The sequence below is a fragment of the Canis lupus genome, chromosome 4 (assembly GCF_048164855.1).
Source record: "Canis lupus baileyi chromosome 4, mCanLup2.hap1, whole genome shotgun sequence".
Taxonomy (NCBI): domain Eukaryota; kingdom Metazoa; phylum Chordata; class Mammalia; order Carnivora; family Canidae; genus Canis; species Canis lupus.
The window spans coordinates 50,592,052-50,610,012 of NC_132841.1; the positions used below are offsets into that span (position 1 = coordinate 50,592,052).

The following is a 17,961-nucleotide window of genomic DNA, read 5'->3' on the forward strand; positions in this document are numbered from 1 at the left end:
AACCACTAGATTATGCAGCCATTCATTTTGTCTAAAGGTTATGAGTACTGGGAAAGACTTGTGGAACTGCATTGGCCAGGTGAGAAAATATTTAATTTTAGTTTCTCTATTGTATCACATGGGATCATCTTAGCTACCACTAGCATGGGGAGGGCAGCTCCAGGAGATCATTTCCTCTCAAGTAAATAAAGCACACATGTTTTTCCACATCACTCTCATCATTTGGTGTCTACCCAGTGCTCCCTCCCGATTCACTGGTAAAGTGATGCCCATAACAGTGATGACATCATCACTAACACATTTTGGTCCTCTTCATACCCCTTGCTGTGCCTGCACAATCCCCTGCACATATTAGGTGCTAAGTAAATGTGTTTTAAATCAGATGGGTCCTGTCATTCTTGCCTTGTGATGTAAATGATTGGGATGGACAGTCATATAAGATATTGCCTGTACAATAACTCCTTTTGCGGGGGCAAGTGGGAGGTGAGAATCTCGTTCTAACACTAAATCTGACTGAAAAAATAAAAAACCTGAACATATTGCCTCAGCCATGGAGGAGGGAGAGGAATTGATTGCAGGGCCCATGAACCTGGCTTCTTCTCCAGGAGTAGTACCATGGGGAGTGAGCCCGGGAAGGGTTGGCATGAGAGGAGGCAGCTTTGGGAAAGGTAGTGTAGTAGTGGCAATAATTTAGGTCTGGATGTCAGAAGGGAGAAAGGGCAGAGCTAGGACTTAACATCTTTTCTGGTGGGATAAGAAAAGTTTCAATGACATCACTTCTAAGGTCTCTTACAGTTGGAATATCTGTGAGTCTTAACACTCTCTCATCTGACAAAGCTCATTTGTAAGTTAAAGGGAGGAGGAACACACTAGAGCCAGCTGGGAAATTCCTGAGGGTAGGGGTAGAAGCATGAATTGAAAACAATGGAAACAACTGGTCCTTGTGGAGTTTAAAAGACATCAAGAAATGTCAGGCTGGGAAGAGAGCAGACCTCTTCTAGGACAGAATTCCTTGAAGCACAGGAGCCAGACCACTCACATCGGAATCCTGAGGGGAAAAGTTTTAGAATCTGTATTTTAAATCTCTGGGAATCTGAGAGTTTCATGCAGAAATCTGCATTTTTAAAACCCCAGATCATTCCTATGAATCTGAAGATCTATACATCTCTGATCTGGAGAGAGGGAATACTAACTTACCAGGGCAAGGATATAAAATCCCCACTGCTTAGATTTGGAACCTGAGCAATGATTGGTTTTTTCAAAGATAATTTAACGCTTTATTTTAAGACCACCTGTGGATTTAGAGGAACAGTCATTAATTGGCATGACTAAGTGCTTGTTAATAATAGAGCTGGAGTGTATCATTGTGCTTTTTTTGCTGATCTCCCCAACACAGATGAAGAAATGCAATCTCTCTTTTCAGCCTGGTGCTCAGATTTCAAAGTGTCTCTCAAGTTTCTCCCCCTCACCTTTTTTACTGAGAAAGAAAGGTGGCTGTTACATCTGTCATGAGACAAGCTGGGGCCCCTGAAATAGGGGTGCAATATAGCTAAGTCTCTGGCATAGAGATATAGCTGCTTGGCCTGGAATGAAGTTACCCTGTGAAGCAGCTAGACAAAACACCCATATTCTGACACTTGGTCTTCGAATTTCTACAAGTTTCTAAATCAATCACCAGAAAATGGATACTCTCTGGTCTCCCATATCTGAGCCAGGTGCCCAAGTTCTGGCTCTAATTCAGGGGCTCCCTCTAAAAATAAATTGGAGGGGCCAGCACCAAGCTGATGGAGACCAAATCAACCACCAACCAGCTAACAGCATAGGCAGCCTCTCTGGGGTTAGCTCTGGGTACCTGAGCTGGTTAGGCCAGCCCTGCTAGGGAGCCTTGAAGGAAGAGGAGGAGGAGGGTGGAGATGCAGGACTTGGAAGAAGAGCCTAGAAGCCTTGGAGAGGGTGGGGCTAAGCAAGTTTCTGCAGCAGGAGAGGAGGAAATGTTTTGGAGGAATTGTGTTGGGTTGGGCTTCTAAAAGCGGTTGAAGCTGCCTGTTCCAGCCAGAGATGGGAAGAAAGTTTTTACTGTCACTCACTCCTCTTTGAAGGGATAACTGGAGGTGGTAGCAGCCCAGGCTCTCTCCTTCGTGTCCCACCAGAAGGAGTCCTGACTCCCCCTGTCATAGCTGTGGAGCTTGTACCAAGGAGAGAGGAGGTAAGCATCCTACTTAATACTAAGACTGGAGGTTGGTCTTTTTCCTTAGCTCTCTCTACCACTTGCTGGCCTGGAGCAGGGTGTTACTTCAAAGGGAGCCTTTGAGCTTGTCCTTGGCCTCATCCCCAGTACCCTGGGTCCTGGGGGCTGGAGCTATGTCCCCTGTTAGCCACCAGCAGCGTCAGGCTCCCAGGGACTCTGTCTGGGGAGCTCTTTGCCCCGTGCTGGAAAGCCCTGTGCGTTTAGTTGACTGGGTTATGAGGGCAGCTGCAGGTAGTAATTCATCTAGGTGGACTTGGCTTTTTCTACATGCTGATGAGAAGGCAACCTCTGTCAATGTTTCCTATAGTGAGGAATGAATTACTTGTATGACGAGTCATAATGTACAGGCATTAGTCATTACCTATACTATTCCAGCACCTCTTCCAAAAGATTACAAAATCATTATGCAGGATTTTGAAGTAAGTGCGCATGTGTGAGGAAGAGAGAGAGTGGGACAAATTTTGTTTTTTGATGATGGAGACTAAAAACTGTAACAGTGAGAACTTATTTCAAGCTTATGGTTTGTAAAGCATGAGGGTGAACTACTTTTTATCTCATTGCAAGTCCCTGAGTCAGGTGTTGGTATTATCTACAATTACTGATGAGGATGCTGAAGCTCAGGTTAACTGACCCTAACCAACGTTTGCAGGTCCAGTCCATGCTCTGGACTTAAATCAATGAGGTCATAATTAGTCTAGGATCCTCCAGATTCAAAATGTACAGGGCTGTTAAGGGACAACCACCTATAAAGAGGCTTTATAAGGAAGCTTTCTCCAGTCAGAACAAAGCTGACAGCCTCCATCTCCTGTTGCCATATTCAAGAAATAATTTACACCTTGTCTCTACTTCTCAGGCTTCAATGTCCCCTTCTTGTGAATTGGAGACTATTTGGAGTCCCCTGTCAGCAATATGTAATCTACATGATCCGTGCCATTAAGAATTTAGAGACTGTGCAGCTGAGCAGTGGAGTTGGTCTTTAAAACACCAGAGCCCATGGTGGAAGGGGAAAAAGAATGCACTCAGGGGACAGACCGTGGGCTGGTGTACTATGACCACTTAGAATTAAACCCAGTGTCCCCAGAATGGTTTACCAGACCTCTTATGACCTCACCTCTTGCCCATGCCCCAATCTTACCTAATATAAATCCCTCAATTCATGTGAGCCAACAACACTGGCTGCCTATATTCTTTTCCTCCTTGGGACCTGTGTGCCTAGTCTTCCTTCCATTTGGAACACTTTGCTCTGGATGTTTCCTATATTTGTCTTTCTTCAGTCAGGTTTCAGCTCAGCTCAAATGTTGTCTGTTTCAGAGGGCATCCTAAAATGCTCATTCAGCTCAAGTTAAAATGGGCCCAATATTGCCACTATCACCCCTAGTTATGCTCCTTTCAAGTTAATTATTTTTGCAATGCTGATGACCATCTGAAATTCTGTCCTTTTGTTTATTGTACATCTCCCCGGTAGAACACAAGTTCCATGAGGGAGGGGAGCCTCCAGGTCTTCTGCCTGCTGGACACTCCTGGATCCCCAAGGCTTAGCAGATTTCCCAGTAATGGCCAGAGCTGGGTTAACAGGGCAAATGAATAATAGAAAGGATCAGGAGATACCTTGACCACCAGGATGCCTCCTTCTCATTCAATACCTCCCCTCAAACTCCCTTGACAAGGCAAAAACCATTGGTCTAAAACTGAAATAAAAAGCACCTGAATTTTCAAGTGCTCAAGGGACACTTTATTTCATTCCTGGGGTAACATAGGGAAAAAAGCTAAATGGCATTAAGAGGACTTAGTTTCCTGAGAAATAGCAAGGTATGATAAGGCTGGTTCGCTAACCAGTGTCAATAAACATCACTGCCTCTGATTTAGCTCAGCATGCTCTTCTGAACCAAATGTGGTATTGATGAGAGCCATGACTGCACACTCACCATGCCAATAAGATTTCAGAAAGCTAAGAGTGTATCCTTCCAGCCTTGCTTCATCAGGTCACTCATTTAAATTCTTATCAGGCTTCGCTCACCTATCTTTTGCTATTTGGGGTATCATTTATAGTGTGGGAAGAGGCTTATATTTGGAACTAGGGGATCAAAGTGTTTCTATGGGCTCTACCACTCTGCAACTGTGGGCAAGTCCCTTAGCGCCTCCATTTGTCATGTTTCTCCTCTGTGAAATGGACAGAGAACAGCTGCCCTCTGTCATAGCCTGTGAGGTGGTTCTGAAGTGCAGATATGATGCCAGTTCATTGGCACAATAAAGAAACTAGCACAATAAATCTCTTGCTCACAAGCTACCTAGCCCTGCAAGCAATGCGAAGCAGAGAATACACAGGTGTGTTTGTTTTGGATAATTTCCCTTGCAGAAAATCCACAATTTCAAAAGAACTCTATGAGAGGAAGAGACTCTTCTGTAGAATTCCTTTTCCCAGGCAACTACCTCAAGAATCAACTTATACACTTTAATTAACACCCAGCTTATTTGCTTTGCAGTGAGGAACATTAGAATCCAGCCTAGTGAAGCTGCCTTCTTGGCAAGCACACAGCATTTGGCAGTATTTCACATGCTGGTGGTTTTTATGGGTCCCTTCTTACACTTATGTGTTCTTCATTGTAATGTATGTTAAGCCTTCCTGGCATCAGCCCTAGCCCTATTTAAAAGACATCTGATTTTATATCTGATCCTCAGGTTGTTCTATAATTTTTTTAAGGTACTCCTTATCTTGTTCTATTCTCTTCTTGGTTTGAAGATTTTTTTAAATGCCTACTTTTTTTATTAGAAGCCATGCCAGAGTCCTAATGATTTTCTGGGGGAGAAGGGGCCCTAAGCAAAGTTGTATCATGGAAAGAGAACTATATTATTTGGAGAACTGGGCTTGAATCCTGGCCCTGTTTCTTAGTAACCCTTGTCCAACTTCTGGAGCCTTGCTGGGGATAATAGCAATGTGAGCAGTGAACTTTTGTTGAAGACTTACTAAGTGCTAAGAGGATTCCTTGAATAATTTCATGTGATATTTATCCTGATGATCTTTGTGTTTGGAAACATGTTCCAAGACATGGAAGGATATGAGGTCATCAGGTAGTGAGTGATGGAACCCAAATTTGAATGCATGCTTGTTGACTTGAGAGCATGTGCTCTTACCTCCCAGGCTTATTGCCTTCTACTTCAATACACTACCCAGGGATCTTTCTTTATACACAATTTGATATTACTGGGCCTGCCGCCTTACAGTCTGTCATCTAATGAGATGATGCTTATGAGGATTCACTAAAATTGTGCAGTTTTACTTCATTTTTCTTGTTTACCAAAATTTAGAAAAAAAATATTCTGTAAGGACGACTCCCTTTCTCTGGTGGCCTTTGAAGAAAATGACAAATATTTTTATAAAGAAAGCAAAATGGTGCATCCTGCCCAGAAGGAATATGAAGATCATTAGCTCCAACTCCAAGAATACGTTGGATAAGACTGGACCCAAACTTTCTTATAAATTCTTAAAATCTTTAGGAGAATGTGCAGATACTATATGCTATGCTAGGGACTGATAGTCGACATTGACTACCTACCTCTTCAACACTGAAAGAAGCATTTTCCTCATTATTTCATGTGGCCATTCATCACAGTGGTAAAAGATGTGGCCTTGTGGTTTACAGTGCCTGGCTCTTCATTTGCTAGTCTTGTGACTTTGGACAAGTTTCTCAACCACTTTATGTTTTAAGTTCCTAGTCTATGATTGAAGATATCACTGAGCTTTTCCTCTAGTGTTGTGAACATTATAGAAGTGGATACATAGAAGTGCTGGAACAGTTCTTGGTATGTAATGGACTCTCAAATATTTGCTGCCACTGTTATTTTCCCTCAGCCTTTCTATAAGTGAGGCCCTCTCACCCCCATCCTATAAATGTAGATACCAATGAAGAGTCAGGTCACACGACTAGAACCAGCATTTGAGCTTCTGTGTTCATCCAGAGCCTTTCCTCTTCTATGTTCTATTTCCTCAATAAACTCCCAAGGAAATACCAATATTTCTGGGAACCTGCAGTTTGATGGGAGTTTATACTCCAAGACCAAACCTACTTTCTTCCCATGCATGTACTCAAAGGTAAGTATCGGTCTCTTTAGGCTGGTGAATAAAGTGTTTTCTTAAAAATGACTAAGTTGAAAAAAAAAAAAAAATGACTAAGTTGTATCTCCAGAATATCATCAAACCAGCCAGAAATTTTTCTTCTATTCAGGATTCTCTCTATGGGCAGGCAGCCACACTGGACTTGAGGTAATAAGTTTGCTCATTAAAAGCAATCAATGGCACTACTATTTGCCAAGACAGAGTGCTGACCTATCCAGTTAGGGGGCTTCTTTTAGCTCTAAGAGAACACCATTCTCTGCTGGTTTAAATTTGTAACTTCTCTTGAGTAAGTACCATTGTTGGAATAAGTAACCAGGATACATTTTCCAGATATCTATCCTGGGCTTGGCAAAGACCAATGCCAGCATTTGTGCTCTTTTGGCTGTGGTACCCAGTTAGATGTTGGAGTTATTTTACAAACTCCTTCTCCCTATGAGTGAAGACCTGCCTCTGCCAGGATCCCAGCCACAATGTAAGAGCACCATGACTCCTGAAAAGTAGCCATCCTTCCTTTGCCTGCCCTAAGTTTGCCTGCGTCTTAAAAATCTCTCAAATAATGGCAGTAATTAATAATTAACAACTTCCTTTTATTAAGTACTTTCTATGTGTGAGTTTACTTAATTAGTTCATATAATCACAACTTTCTGAAGTAAGTTCCAGTATTATCCTCTCTATTTTAGGGAAGAGGAAGATAACATGTGGAAATCTCACAAACTTGGCCAGGGGCCCCCAGCTGAACATGGCACCACCAGGACATAAACCCAAACCTGTGTGACTAAATACCCATTCCTTACCTCTATGTTTAACTGCTTCCAAACTCCTCCTGCCTGAATCACCCTCACCTAGTTTGATAACACATTACTGATTAGCTGTGGAAAAACTCGTTCTGCTGGGCCTCCTCACAGGGGATGTGGACAAACCTGCCTCACCTGTTTCCCTGGACCTTCCCGCCCTGACCTGGGTGGTGAGCTTATTTTTCCTTTTGTCTTATCCAGACACAGTTGAGCTCCTTAATTACTCAGCTTCGCCTTCCCTCCCTAACCCTTTAGTCACTGGAATATCCTGGTAGATAAGCATGGGAGAGAAGTCTCCGTCCTTCCAAGGGCTCCCTTAGCCCACTCCTTACCCTTTAGAAAAGTAATCTTTTTGTATTTTTCTAATTCCTTTCCTTTCTTGTTCTCTTTTCAACTTGTTTTAAGAGTAAGCCAGATTTGATCACAGATCATAAAGCATGTTTTCAATACTGTGAGACAATTCAGTAATTGGTATCTTAGCCTGAGCAGTGGCCTGTGAATTCTGTCTTTTACAAAAGCAGACAAGATGGTGGTCTTCATTGTAGCTGTCTATCAATTGTTGCTTATGCAACAGGATTCTTACCAGTAAGGAATGCAGAAAGGAGTTGTAGAAATCTAGTTAAATCTTAGATACAATGCCTTTTAATGCCTATGAGATCTTGCACAAATTATTTTCCACAATAGCATAACACTGCTTTCACTTCATTCAGCTCTGCATATTTTACTGACATTTCTACAATGTCCCAGGCACTGACCCCTGTATGTATACATTTCACTTAAGTCTCCCACCAACATAATGAACTAAGTACTGTAATCATCACTTTACAGATTAGAAAACTAATGTTGATCAACACAGTTCTTTCAAAGTCAAAATCCATTCTATGGACCAGCATAATAACTGGCTGATGGTTCACTGTTAAATTGTTCCCTTTCTACCACAAGAACATGCACAAGTCTTTATCTTGTGCAGCTCATGCTGAGGACATTTTTCCAAGCCCCAGCAGACTGTACTGCTCCTCCTCATTTGCTAGTCTTCCAATCGATGACTGGAGCAGCTCCAGCCAGTGCCCAGATCATCACTCATTATCCCTTCTGCTCAGTCTGCTCTCCCTGTCACAGAAAGAAAGACACCTCATCGATGAGGGTAAATCATTTTTTGTTTCTAACAATTGAGAGATCTAATACTTATTCTTCCTTCTGGAAATACAACCATCTATTTCTTCTTCCTCTGCATGGTTGAAGCATCACCAGACACTGTTGCATTTCCAGGACATTGCAGGACAGAAAAGCAGGGGCTGTATGTGGATAAGCTGAATGAGCCACAGAGTTGTGGGCTTGGAGGAGACCCATTAGTACTTAAGTCCATGAGTACAGGAGTCAACTCCATCTCGTCTGTCACTGTTCCTAAATACCTAGAGCAGTACCAGACACATAGGACAGGATCACATCTTATTCAATGAATCAGTATATTAACACCTTAAAAAAAAAAAAAATGTGTCTGGGATCCCTGGGTGGCTCAGCGGTTTAGCACCTGCCTTTGGCCCAGAGCACGATCCTGGAGTCCTGGGATCGAGTCCCACGTCAGGCTCCCAGCATGGAGCCTGCTTCTCCCTCTGCCTGTGTCTCTGCCTCTCTCTCTCTATGTCTATCATGAATAAATAAATAAAATCTTTAAAACAAATGTGTCTATTACATACTTGTTTTCTAAATACTCTGTTTTGCTTAAAAGTACACAAAAAAATGTGTGGTTGAGGAACTGCTAGGTCATTGGAATTCTTAAATTTGCGAACAGTTTCTTTTATTATTGAAAACTGTTTCCACGCCCACCTACACTTTGAGTTAGTCCAGACTCTGTTTTAGGATAGAGTTCATTTCCTTTCCATGTAATAGCAGCATCTCTCCTGTCATGGCTCACACTGAGAGTCCTATCACACACACTCTACCTCTTTCCATCCCAGGTGGGAGGTTGGCTGGATGGTGACCACCTGAGTATCCCAGAACCCCACTTTTTGGCCATATCCTCCTTTTTTCTTTGCTTCCAGGACTATGATTTCCCCTTACTGAGCACTAGCAATCCACCAGGCACAGTGCTAAATATCTCTATATACTACTACATTTAATCATCCCAAGATATTCACCTTATCATTTTGCAGACTTTAAAAATACTGACAATTGGAAACATAAAGTCACATCTACATGTCCCTAAGCTTATTGATGATGAGCCCAGGCCCCCATGTCAAGTCTGTGCGTGTTACACAACCTCCTATGTGAGAAGAACACTAGTCCTTTTCTGACTTTCTCAAGCCAGATACCCACCACATGAAAAGTGTGATTTTTCTAGAAGGGCACTTTATAGTATCGCTTACTATGAAGTGCTTGGGGCTGAGTTCCCTATATCTATTAGGAAACACAAAATCCCTTAAAGGACCTATGCCTTCACTCTTGGTTGCCATCCTGTTAAGGATGACAGAGGAGATAGATACTGTGTGGTCTGAGAAAAAACAGCCCCAGTCCTTAGAAAAAGGGCTACAGGTCATGAGGCCTTAAGGGAAGGCCATTTCCACTGCCAAATGTGTGGAGATGAAAGTCAGTTGGGAGCCCAGAAAGAGGGTTTGGCAGGGGAGTGGGAGGGTCCTCTTTGGTTCCTCATGACCATTGTCACAACTTGTGGCTCCACCAGGGGCAGCCTTCACTAATACTTACCAGTCATTGTCATTTCAACAGAAATGAGATTTGTTTAAAAGGCAACTACTCTAAGTGGAAAATTAGTATTATCACAAACAGATCAACTGTAAAATTAAATAAATGATCACAGAACCCCATGAGTAAACTCTACCCAGACAGTGCTATCTATGGAAATCTCTGGCCCTGAAATCCATTCTTGCTTTGTCTAAAAGGAGAGTTAAATATTAACTGGCACCATTTTGTGGGTATGGAGTTTCAGTTTGGGAGGTTTTGGAGATGGAAGGTGGTGGTGACTGCACAGCATTGTGAGTGTACTTAATGCTACTGAATTCTGCACTTAAAATGGTTAATATGGTAAGTTGTTGATATATATATTTTACCACAGTAGAAAAGAAAAAGGAATAAAGCAGCTCTTTGTGTACAGTTATAAAACAACCTTCAAGATATCTTAAGTGAAAACAAAAGCTGAACTGTGTGATTAAAATGCTGTAACTTGCAGTTCAAAAAAAAAAAATCTCACACATCTATACTTGTATATGAAAGGATCCCTATAAAAGAATGATGATATTTGATACCACAGAGGGAAGGGGCTCCATGGGGTGGGAGGAAACAGGGAGGGAGGGTCATTGTTTGCTGTTTAAGGTGTGTTGCATGTGCACCCGAAACTCATTCTAGTTGAAATATTTTAAACCCTAATAAAAATGATTGACTAGCAGTATAATGAAACTGCTTCATTATAAACTGAAGCAGTTTCAACCTTGGCTACACCCTTGACTGTAGCTGCTCAAAGTAAGCTTCCCTAATGAGCAGCATCAGCACCACCTGGTTACAAATGAGGCTCTCCAGCCCCACCCACAGCCATGGAATCAGAATCTGTCTTTGACCAAAATCACCCAGTAGTTTGCAGGACATGAAAGAGTGAGAAGCTTGCAAGCAGGATTAGACTAATCTAATCCTGAGGTGGGGCTTGAGCCTGAACTTGATTAAAGCACCCTAGGTGATTCCACCAGGCAGTTGATGTTGAGAGCCACTGACTTAATGCAATTGGGAAAAATGAAGAGATTGAGTTTCCCTATTACGTGATTCACTTTTATTCAACGTGGTCTCTGTGTGCCTTTTAAAAGGCATTACACATGCCATACTTGAGACCACTGGTCTCAGATCTCACAAACATCACAGGAACATGTAGCACTGAGATTCACCTGAGCTTGATGGGAAAAAAATACTCTTTACTAGCTTTGAGTACATTTTTCTCCTTCTATAAAATAGACCTCGGAGTTCCACACCAAACACATGCCAATTAAGGATTTTTTAATCCAGGAATATAGCATAATGTCAGGTCATCATAAAATCATACCTTGGAATTATAAAGATATGCATTGGAATTCACAATTCACCTTCTGAGGCCCCTGCCAAATGGGGTTAACACCTACCTTATAGAGCTGTGTTATTTAAATGAAATAGTGTAGATAATGCTTGATGCATCCTATGTGATTGCTCACTGAGAGATGACAATTGTTTATGGGTGTTTATGGTCCACTCTCCCCTCCCTGCCATGTCTCGTCCTGGGCTTCTCTCACTGTCACCACTCCCTCCACATTTGCTTATCTGCCTTGAGCATCTCTTGTACAGATTACATTTCTCACATTGCAATTGAAGCTAAGGAACTCGCCTTCTACCTCCCCCATCTCTTGACAAACAGAAAAAAGCTCTGCTGTCTCTTACCAAATTATCTGACACATTTCTAAAATACAAGTGAAACCTCATTACATGGATGAACAGCTTTCCATCAGCTCATTCCTAGCTCCGATATTAATATAATTGTTGCTGAGACATTGCGGTTGGCCTCGGAGGCAGACAGGAAGGCGTTGTTGTCAGCGTCCCGAGGTGGTTGCAAGTGCAGAAAGCTGGTGGAAGCTGCTAGGCTTCTGCATGGGTAGATGATGCTGTATAGTAGATGCCATGGTTTCCGTCCACTGCTGTGACAGGTAACAGCTGTAGGAGAGGGATAGTGTGTCCAAGTCAGAAATAGAGGTCCTTCCCCCACAGCACCCAGAATCATCTTTTCAAAATGCAAATCTGAACATGTTGAAATCTTTCCCTAAAACCTGATGAGAGCTTCTTACTATTTTGAGAATAAAGAGTGGCTTTCCTAATAGGGTCTACAAAGTCTGGCTTCTAGATACTTCCCAGTCAACTCCCCAACTCCAATTTGTCTGATCATTGGGGTGTCTTCCTCACTTAACTGAGTTCTTGCTTTGTGTGAATCTTGATTCCCAGGCCATACACCAAGTCTAATTTTGTGCAGTCTTATAGCCTTAGGGCCTAGTTTGTAGCAGACGCTCAATAAATATTCATGGAAGGAAAACACATGCAAGGATGTTATACAAGGGGTTCCTGCCTAATTTGCCACCCCCTGCTTTGCAGTATGTCTCCTAGTAACATTGAAATGCTGGCAGTTACCTAAATAGGTACCAGGCTATTTTCTACCTTATAGCTTTTGCTTGACTGGACCCCCTGCCTAAGATTATCCTCTTGTTTCTCACTCACTTTGTCTAGGAAATCTTACTCTTACACAGGGATTTTCTCCAGTAAACTTTCCTTGACTCACCAACCTTCTAGGCTACTCAGTGTTGCATTGCACTCCATATATTATCTCTCATTTCACTTAAGTCCATTCCAAGTTTGTATCTGTCTTTCCAACACCTGGAGAAAGAAGAAATGGGATAATATAGAGTGTGTGTGGTATGGTAGATAATGAGTAAATAGGGTGTCTGTGTGTGTGTGAGAGAGAGAGAGAGAGAGAGAGAGAGAGAAAATAGGTCACTGATATTTCATGGTGAATAAAGATGTATGCCTTACAACCTTGATGCTTTTGTACTTGATATTTCCTCCATCTGGATTGTCTTCCCAACTCTTCCCCTGGTCATTTTATTTATCCTTCAGACCCTCAATTTAGTTATGTCACTGCCATATGGAAGTTTTCCCTGCCCGTACACTAGATTCCACCAAACCTACTTCTATATATTCCAGCTCCTTATGTTTCCTTTATGAAGCAGATCACTCTTTCTAAATACACACTGTATTCTTAATTTCATTTGCCTCTCCTATTATACTGGCAGTATAATAGGCCTGAGGACTGGCTTTGTCTTCCTTCTAGCATAGTGCCTGGCATCCTGTAAGCGCTCCCTGGAATGAATGGTTGATCATCTACAGCTCTTTCTTGTTCCTGAGTATAAAAAGAGAAAATAGAAAAGAATGCCTAGCTCCCCTTTCTTACTGTGGTCCTGTGACCCTGTCCCTCAATTGGCAATACATAGAAACACCCCACCCCACATGCAGTCATTCAGAGGGCAGGTACTTGTAGGGAATCATTGTGACTGCTGGTCCCCACCCTGTCCCATGGTGCTTTTCTCCCTGCTTTAATCAGGCCACAGTTTTCTAGAGCTTGTCCCTTGGAACACTCAGCCAGGTCCTGCTGCCAACTGCTGAGGTAGCAAAGGTGCAGGATGACAAACCCAGAAGGGGAGGCAGGTGGCAGGGAGGAAAACAGAGTTGTGGCTTGTAAGTAGGTATAGCATCCTCAGACATGTACCGTCTGGAATAATGAGCCTTACCAGACTTGGGGCTGGCAAGGGAGAACCGCTACTTTCTTCCTCCTCTCACTGCCCTTCTCAAAGCAGATCACTGGTGTGATTGGACTTGAGGAGTGTAATACCCTTCCAGGTGACATCACACCCACAGCCTAATTTTATCACTTGAAGCTGAACATTTCCCTATCGTTGACATTGATAGGACGCTGATGTTCCTGACATTGCCAAACCACCACCAAGTTTTTCATCCTTTTATCCTCCCCAAATGCAGACATAGTAAGAGCATCACAACGACTTGGATTCTATCCCAGCTCTTCCACCTGCTAATTGTATGACCTCAGCAAGTTTCTGAATATCTCTGAGCCAAGACAAGACAAGTTTGTTTGTCTGTAGAATAAGGATATACTGCACCTCATAAGTTGTTGTAAAGTTCCCACCTCAGGGAATATGGACTAGGTGGTCTACCTGTCTCCCACCCCCGTCTCTATGGTAACAGTAGGGCAGTTCTGGGAAGTCAAAACTCTCTTCTACACAGAAGGCAGGCTAATGGAATGAAAAGGGTTTCCTCTCCAAAAAGTGTGATGGTACTAGAAAATAAATTGGTATACCTGAGAGCTAGCCCTGAGCTAAAGCATGTGGAGAATAAGTGCTTTATTCTCTTTATATGAATACCCCTTACCTAGGGGTTGGCTCTCTAGAGGGTACGCCTCCAAATGAGCTTTCCTCCCCATCTTTGAATGTTATTTCATCATACTTCAAAAAGCTTTTAAAGACAAAATTTAATATGATTTGAAGAAGTTCCAATGACTTGCTCCAGGAGTGACTTACTTATTAGGCTGGCACAAGAACTCAGGCCTCTTGATTCTGAATCAGTAACCTTTGTTCTTGCAGTCACCATGGTCCTACATCATCCCATCTTCTAGGCTCTCCAATGGTTTACAGCTTGTGTTGGGCACAAGCCTCAACAGAGCTCTCTTCTAGGGTTTATAAAACCCCTCTGGCTAGCTTCCCTGAGATCAGTCCCCATGCTGTGTCCAAGAAGAGAAGCCAGCTATTTTCTAGGTCTAAACCCTGAAAGGAAGTTTTCTCATGGTCCTTTAAAAAGAGAAGTGGGCAACTTCACCAGCATTTTATTAAAATTATGATGTCTACATCCTTGATCCCATGTTGCTAAATTGTTTCCCTGAACAGCTGTATAATTAGTATCTATTCATATAGTCATGACTACATATAACATCCCATTTTTCATTAGTTGGTACTGTTTATGTCTTAACTCCCCAGTTAGATTTGTAAAGTGTCTGGAGAGTGGAGTACTGTTTTATAGTCTTTTTTGTCATTGAGTCTTACACAGTTCCAAACATTAACTGAGAAGCCTCAGTTAACCTTCTTCAAAGCAAAACACAAAAACCTGGTTAATTTTCTTTTATAAATAAACATATACATACATACACACACACACACACACATATAAAGGGCACATGGCTTGTGTTTTTGTAAAAGTATGTTAAGTCACTTAGGCAGTAAAACAATGAAAAATCAGGCAATTAATAGCTTCTGATAAATGATTGGTAATTAAATTTTATGACAAATAGAGCAGAGCCAATCTAAGTTCATCTTAGAAAGAAACAAATATGTCCCTTGAATTGCTGCAAATCTTTCAAACAAGGTATACATTTATTTAAGCACCTTCCAAAGGGACCTAGTTTCAGGGATTGCAATTTGCTAAGAGATTGGACTGGGTATTTCCACAGCAAATAACTCCATTTACATTACAACCAGGCCCAGTAACACTGCATGCCCTGAATAACTTATTAGTATCAGTGCAAGGCATCTAACCTTATAAAAAGCACAAAGCATAAAGAATACATAAAGGAGATACAACACTCAGGTTCTTTACATTTCTTCAACTCTTTTAATTTGTTTTTGCTAGCACTCTCCTTGTAGGGCTTTAGGGGAAATGAAAGAAATGAGTTGTATGACCAAATTAGAATGTGAGATTTGGGCCACATGGATTGAAGTAAAGAAGATAATGGATGAACTGGTTTAACAAGCTCAGAGTGGCCAGCACACCACTGAATATATGCAGCTTTCCTTTTCTGGAAGCCAGTTATATGAGGCCGCAGTCCCATGGCAAATGTCTCTGGTGCCAACTCTGCCCCTGGGATCCAACAAAGTTCTGAGAAAGGGGAGGAAATAAAATAAGCCAGAAGGGAATCCCTCTAGCATCCTATTTTCTCCATCAATCTTAGCTCTTCAAATTTTAGAAGTAGGCTTCCAGGGAGCAGCAAGTCCCACTGAGTTTTATAGAGTGGTTAAAGTCAGTCCTGCCTCAGGGTACAAAAAGCATGGACCTCAGGCTGGAATTTGGATCTCCTAATTCCCATCCTGGTGCTAGTTTCATAGGAAGATGAGTAAGAGATCACTTATCTGTTTATCTATCTGGAGACTTATTTGAAGGAGTTCTCAGTATGGTGTATGTGTGTCTGCAATTGAGGTATAATTGACATATAGCAATATATTTGTTTCAGGAGCATAGCATAAGAATTTGATATTTGTATATTTTATGAAATGATCACCACCAGAATAAGTCTAGTTAGCTTTTTTTAATGTGACAATTTTTAAGATCTACTCTCTTAGCATCTTTCAAATACATAATACAATATTAACCATAGATACTATGCTGTACATTATAAATCCATGACTTATTTCATAACAAGTTTGTACTTCTTGATCCCCTCCACCCATTTTGCTTTCCTTCTCCCCACTGCTGGCAACACCAATATCTATTCTCTGTATCTATGAGCTTGTTTTTTTTATTCCATATATGAGATCATAGGATATCTGTCTTTCTCTGACTTATTTCAATTATCATAATGCTCCCAAGATCCATCCATGATGTAACAATGGCAAGATTCCCCTTTTTATGGCTGAATAATATGCCATTGTATGTATATATGTGTATGTGGGTGGGAGTATGTATGTACACACACACACACACACACACATTTTCTTTATCCATCAATCTGTGTTGATAGATGCTTATGTTGCTTCTGTATCTTGATTTCATTGCCTTTAATGAAGCTTATATTTCAATCAAATCTAGATTCTATTACAATCTGCAGAACAGCTAATGTATAAGGGGCTTTGGGATGTTGCCCTGGAACTGAGTCATGGGCCATCTGTTCTCTTGCCCTCACCAAGCCAGTGGCCTCAAAAGCCATCTCCCTCATCTAAAGTACTACATTTTTTAAGACTCATTTATCAAAGAAGCAGGAGAAGGTACCTTCTGAATATGCAGACCCTACTCTTCAAGGTTACACAGAGCACTGGAAAGTGTGGCATGACCGGTTAGATGGCCCCACTGAACCATTCCACCAGGTATCCTTAGGGTCTCAAGAGATAGGAAAGCATGATTACTTAATACCATCTAGAATCTGATAAAGAATTGCAAAAAATGTCCCCGTCCCACAGATGTCCCATATTTCCTTGGATAATTTATTTTTCATTATTATACCTTAATCCTTAAATTTTTTTAATCCAGATTTACCCTGTGAGAAGTTACATTCATTTGTTATGCTGAGTACACAGGCTCTGGCTTACCTGTTCCCATCTCTGGCCAGTGCTCACACAGCCCCTTCCTACGTTAGTGGAAGTGATCTCTCTCTACTGGGGTCAAAGCTCCTTGGTAGGGCTTGTTTTTTTTTTTTTTTTTTTGTCTTGCTCTTACATCTGTACATATAGTATGTTTATTTAAATATTTTTCAACCAGAATAGATTAATAACCATGATGCTAACCACAGTGTCTTCACGCTTACTATTTGCTAGACACTGCTCTGAGAATTCTACATGCATAATATTTAGCAAGCAGGTCACTGTTCCCTCATAGGTTAAGTAGAAATTTTACCATATTTTTTGTCTAAAGAAACCAGGTTGGGTCAGTTTACCCTTAAGGTAAATTTAACCCCCTGAGATTATAATCCTTTGAAATACCCCTGTCTCTGACTTCCTGAAGAGAAACACTTTTGTCTTGAGTTCTCTTAAAGGAAGAATATCTCCCATAGTTTGCTTTTTAAGACAACTGTTTAACCAACCTCACAGTCTATCGATGCATCAGACTCTCACATACTTTGGGTAAAGCTTCAGTGTGTCTGAGCTTGTGCCCTCCTCTGCCCACCCAAAACCATCTGCTAACATCGGAAATGACCTTGAGGCATTTAGTTCAGCCTCCTACTTCCAGTCAGCTCTGGACTTAAGCATCCTGACCATGCTAAACAAAAGGAGGTCTCTTTCCTCAGATTTTATTTATTTATTTATTTGAGAAAGAGAGTAGGAGAGAGAGAGAGAGAGAGCATGAGCAAGAGAATCAAGGCAGAGGGAGAGAGAGAGAGAATCTCAAGCAGACTTCATGCTGAGTGCAGAGCCTGACACTAGGCTCGATCTCACAAGCCTGAGATCACAACCTGAGCTGAGCAAGAGTCAGATGCTCAACTGACTAGCCATTCAGGTCTCTCAGTCTTCCTTTGTGGT

The 17,961-nt window shown here is 41.7% G+C and overlaps 1 protein-coding gene across 11 annotated transcripts in view; it reads left to right on the top strand.

Moving 5' to 3' along the window:
* Window positions 1-1,951: 1,951 nt before the first annotated feature.
* The window catches only part of ATP10B (ATPase phospholipid transporting 10B (putative)), a 331,154-nt gene continuing 315,144 nt past the window's right edge, over window positions 1,952-17,961 (top strand). For 5 of the 11 annotated variants that reach the window (XM_072824270.1, XM_072824272.1, XM_072824273.1 and 2 more), the window contains exon 1: window positions 1,956-2,206. The gene's annotated coding sequence lies outside the window, so the exon portion shown is untranslated. Of the gene's footprint in view, window positions 2,207-17,961 lie in introns of all 11 variants that reach the window. The other 6 variants (XR_012029896.1, XR_012029895.1, XM_072824282.1 and 3 more) reach the window with 4 other exon arrangements.